Below are 6,000 nucleotides of genomic sequence, written 5' to 3'. Positions count from 1 at the left end.
TGTAATTAAGCAGGCAAAGTATTTTAGAAACACTGCTTGCATTATACTTTCTGTGTGTTTTATCACCCTTAATACAACCTTATTCACACCAATGTTATAATAGTTTTGAATTTTCAATTAGTTTTGAATTTATTTTATTTATCTTATTTTATGCGTTTGTTTTCTACTATTATTATTTCTTCAAACCATGATTGTTACTGATGCATTCAGATTTATAAACGTGTATGTGCACTAGATATGTATTTATTATTTATATAAATTGTATTCAATATGTATATATATATATTTTTTTTATTTTATTTTAGTCATTATAATGTATCTTATATTTTATATTTTAATTTACTCATTATTATTATTATTATTATTATTATTATTATTATTATTATTATTATTATTATTATTATTATTTAAAGTATATTTGATACAAGGCTAGGTTAATTATAAATAATATATCAGTACCACATTTCTTTCTATAATTATCAATTTCTTATGTCATTTTATTTTATTTTATTTTTCTGGTTTCAATAGTTGTTTTAAAAACAAAAAAGAAATGTTGACACACGTTGAAATTGAATTTTAAAATAAGCCTTTCGCTAATAAAAATAAATATTTATAGTTTTTATTTAATTTAATTCTTACTTTTCAATTTTATTTTAATTTTGTTTCAGTTTTTTTTAGTTTTATAGTAGTTTTAAATTGGGTTTGTTAGGTCGAAGTATAAATATATATAAGTATACATTTTCTTAAAAGGTTATTGTTTTTATTTAGTTTCAGGTTATCAAAAAATGAACCCCAAGTTGCGCTTCACAGCATCCCACTAACTCCTAAATGCTTAGGATGGGTTAAATGCAGAGGTCAAGGTCATGTATGTATGTGACGATTAAAATAAGTTAACATCTCAAAGTGTGAAGTTTTAAAATGCAGCCTGATAAAATAAATAGCTGAAGGAGGTTTTTAACCAATCTATCTCACGAAGAAATACGATTAATCCTGATGCTGGACCGGACTGCAAACTGTGTATTGACCTGAGGATGCAGCTTATCCTCTGTTATTTATTACACCTCCCGCCTTGATCTGCATGCAACCTTGAGTTTTGTTGTTCTTGTTCCTCCTCCGCTGCTCCCGCTGCAACTTCCCCTATAACATCATTAAAGTTTAATCTCATCGATATTTGCACATTCCTGAATGTTGGACTGCAGACACACAGATGTTTTGTTGCTGATATTGAGCTGCATGTTCAGTTAGAGAGACTGTAACTGGGTTGACTCTCTCTCTCTCTCTCTCTCTCTCTCTCTCTCTCGAACACAATGTACCTTCTTAAAGGGCGAATGATGCTAATCATATCAGTGTGATGAGCGCTGAGCGATGCCCGCTTCACCTTCTCCTCACTGAAAGGAGGATGCAACAGGGTTGTGGAGCAGCTGGCTTCAACGACACTCTCTGTCAAGGTCAAAGGTCATTCTATCAATCAATCAATCAATCAATCAATCAATCAATCAATCAATCTATCTATCTATCTATCTATCAATCTATCAATCTATCTCTATCTATCTATCTATCTATCTATCTAGTGCTCTTATAATCTGTCTGTTTCCAGCAGTTCATCATTCATGGAGCGACGGGTGGGTTCATGTTGGGTAACTCGCACGCACGCACGCACGCTCGCTCGCACGCACGCACGCACTCACGCACGCACGCACGCACGCACGCACGCACGCACGCACGCACGCACGCAGAGGTTGAAGCAGAGCGAGGCTGACAGCTTTACAGCCTCGTCTTGTGTACAAACAGCATCCCGAAGCGCCGTCGACCTCCAGAGCTCTGCATCACTTTCAGATATTTTGTCATCATTGCCACCCGTTTCTTCAAATAAAGACCACATTTCCCATCAGCCCCATTGATTCTCTTCTCTCTCTCTTCTGTACCCTGAAGAGGAAACAACATGTTTACAGTAAACGTGATATATCAGCTTTCCACCAGCAGAAACAGAACCGCAGGAAATGATCCTCTGAATGGCTTTTGAGGAGAGATGATGGCGAAGGAATGCTGCCTCTGTGTGCACTGAAAACTCTAATTAATATTTTTGCAAGAAAGACGGTCCTTTATGGGTGGAAATTACAAATTACTGAGTAGTAGTCAACAAATGCAACTATTTTCAAAGATTGAAGGTTAACTAAGTTTCGCGCACGTCCAATATATCGGTCAAAATCAACGCTGACAGTTAATCAATATCACTCTCTCTGTGGAATAGAGACTCGATGTAATAGAGAGTCACCGAAAGATGTCTTATTCACCGTTCGGTTGTACTTTGCACCATCCTCTCGGGTTGCAAAAAAACAAGATGACGTCAGGCAAATACCAAGATGTGTAGAGTTACTAAAATACTAACCCAAAATACCACCCAAATACTAAGAGTGTGTTCCAATCCGCGTACTTACACTTACTATTTTGAGTGCATAAGTGCGTTCACACTGGGAAGTACGGCAAAATGCAGTGCACTCAAAGTACCCGGATGTTGTACTCAAAACGGTCGGATCGTTGAGTGTGGAACGCTGGACACTTTTCACACTCAATTGTCACCATCTTGGCTACGTAGCGGAAGGGGCGGGACCACGACCACTATTCAAACATACGTAGATAACAGAATAAAACAATACGTAAACATACCGGTGCATTTTCATCCAACAGGAGGACACATCGTAGGCGACGACGTTGGAAACGTTATTTCCCTCTGCTTTCGTTTTTTTCTTCAACAAAACAGGCAGATGTTTTGGCGGGTAGTTGACGGGTAAAACCTGAAGGAGGCAGCAGCAACACAACGGATGCCAGCTGACGTAAAACCCTGAAGAAGAAGAAGATATTTTGGCGGGTACCGAGCCTCGGTGAAATGTTGCGATCGTCATTTCCGGTCAGTGCGCCGCAGAGTATTCGATTTGAGAGGACTCTACCCCGTTGAAATTTACGCACTACTCAAGTAAGTACAGAGTGCACACAGTGCACTACAATGAAGTGTACTTCAGGAAGTACGTGGATTGGAACACACTCATGGTGACTTGCAAAAACTAACATGGTGACGGCCAAATTCCAAGACGGTGGAGGCCAAGAACCAAGACGGCGATGGTCAAAAAGCAAGGTGGCGACGCCCAAAATGCCGAACTGGAGGCTTCAAAACCGTAATGGGTGATGTCATGGTGACTACGTCCACTTCTTATATACAGTCTATGGTCGATACAAAATGCGTTTTCTGCAGACAGTTCATTGGTCTGCAATGAGGCGCCAAATCCAACACGTGGGGTTTAGTCAGGCCTCTTTCAAGGTCTTCCAAGTCACGGAAGGACTTCTTCCTTGCATCATCAAGGCTTTGGACGTTTGAACCCAACGCCAGTTGACCTTGTGACCTCGTTCTCTAGGTCACATCCAGCTTGTGTCACTCTTCCCCTATGTTAAATTCTGTGAGAGACGCTGCTCTGAAAGCTCGTGTCAGAGAGCAGGGGATTGGCTCGCGGTGACGTAATCTACCTGATGAATGCATACCGCTCCTCCTCCTCCTCTTCCTCCTCCTCGTCCAGGCAGCCGGCCAGCCAGCATGAGCTCATATGTCCTTGGGAAGGGAAAAAAAAGGGCGAGAGGGGGCATCTTTCATTCTTAAGTAGCCCCTTGACAAATGAAATGGGACTGAGACACTTTTTTTTCATAACACTTCAGAGAATAAGAGCACTGCTCTGTGAGGCTGCATTTACATCTATGTGGTCAGAGAGACTCTTAGCAAATGATACAGTAGGAATGAAGCTGCAGAGGCATCATGAGAGCAATAAATACTAAAGACATCGACGCAAAAACTGCAAAAAATCACCTGTTAATTCATCTAATCTTGAGTTAAGCTCATGTGTGACCTGTGATATCTTTAGTTTTCACTTTTCACACATTATTTCTGCATTGTGCACATCTTAACTAGTCACTAAAATTACCTAATGTAGTTCAAACAAATGGGAAAATCTGTCTGGTTCTATGAAAAGGTCTGCAGTCTTTTCTGCTCTTCCTCTGCTCATTTAAACACTTGTTGACCTTGATACTAGAGAGCGATATTGAATGATGAATTAATAATGTTTTCATCCCCAAAAGGAGTCTTGTTAATACAGCACTGCTTGCCCAGCTATTAATCTGCCCAAACACAACCTTGGTAATAAATTCCTGAAGCTAATATAACTATAAATTTATCCCATCTGAATGTGAGTGCTGTTATCTGATAGTTTGTTAAACACTGCCCCCTTGTGGCTGAATATGTCAACTACACCACATTAAAATTAATACATATTTCAGCTCATAAACTCCCACTGCAGCATTAGAATAACACAAATAATAACATTAACTGTCCATATTAATAAAATAACAGCTGGAGTACAGTTTATCTTAATTTATGTAGCTATAAATACTCTATATATTGTAAAACAATGCTCTCAAATGGAGGAATGAACCTGTGTGATGAAATACTGACACTTAGTGGCCAAATTATATATGACTAGCAATTGAGGGTTGATGAATATAACTAAAGAACTAGTGTAAATATAATATATAATATAATATTTAAAAGAAAAATCACATTTAAAAAACTTAAAACAATAATATGAACAAATATTGTGCAGAAACTAGTCCTTGAGTAGAGTTCTAATTGGCTTAATTACTGTAATAATTATATTTTGCTGTATCATCAATAACTATAATCCAATTATATGATAAATAATGGCACTTTAAGTATTTTTATTTTTTATTTTTTATTCTAACAGTGTTTGTATAGTTGTTTGACAGTGTGGTAAAGCTAGGTCTGAGTATAATAACTAAATTATACAGGCAATTAGTGGTGGAAGAAGTACTCAGATCTTTTCTATATATATATATATAAATATATTTTATTTATTTTATTGTTTTTAATTTTATTTTTTTACTTGTATATATTCTTTTTACTTATTTATCTATTTTTTTTGTATATAATGTATTTTTCCTGTATCTATACTGGCTGATTTTATATTAATATTAGGTTTGTTAAGTTTCTTTGTACCGAGAATGTTATTATTGGGGACGTTTGTAAATGTTTGTTCTTTTGTTTCAATATTAACAAAAAAACAATAAATATAATATTGAAATAAAAAAGAGGGAAGAAAGAACTACGGTAAAAAAATACTTAAAAGATGAGGTGGAAAGATAATACAAAAAGGCACATTAAACACTTATAACAGTAATATAAACAAATACTGAGCAGTCATTTGTCTTTGAGTAGAGTCCTAATTGACCCAATTACTGTAATATTTAATGTAGTATACTGTAATAATTCTATGGTAGAAATACTCTAACTGCTAATTATGCAGAATGACCAATTTTGGAATAAAGTATATTATATAATATGATTAAATGTGGAGCTAATTTTAATTACTTTATATAGACTACTGCTGGGTATAATAATACATCATAATTTATGATCTGATTTACAATTTGTTGCAAAATTGCACAGTAATTGAGTGAAAGTAGCAAATGTAGCCTACTTAGTTACTTTCCATCATTTCAGATTTCTTTTTATTAAACAGGGCAGTAAACACAGCTTCTGGCACATGACGTCATGACGTCATGGACGTGCATTACGTCATGACGTCACCGTGGACTTCACAGGTGTGGCCACATGGCAATTAGCAGCTGTAAAACATTACAGAGAATATTAGCAATAAATTGTAAATTGATTTTTTAAAAAATTATTCAGAGTGAAAGAAGAGCATCTTTATCTTCGACAGACTCGACCTAGAGTTTGGTAAAATATTTTTATATGGCTTTTTCCCTACAAAATGTCAGCTGATTGTTAGTTAATTGTTAGCTATAAGCAGCTATTTAACTGCAGTGTGTAGTTAGCTGCTCAAGTTGGAGCTAATTTACTTTATATACTTTTGAGAAGTTTAATTGATTAAAAATGCATTTTAATAATGTTTTATGTTTTGTGTTGTGAAATATGAATCT

The sequence above is a fragment of the Sebastes fasciatus genome, chromosome 24 (assembly GCF_043250625.1).
Source record: "Sebastes fasciatus isolate fSebFas1 chromosome 24, fSebFas1.pri, whole genome shotgun sequence".
Taxonomy (NCBI): Eukaryota; Metazoa; Chordata; class Actinopteri; order Perciformes; family Sebastidae; genus Sebastes; species Sebastes fasciatus.
Note: the sequence above shows the minus strand (reverse complement) of the source record.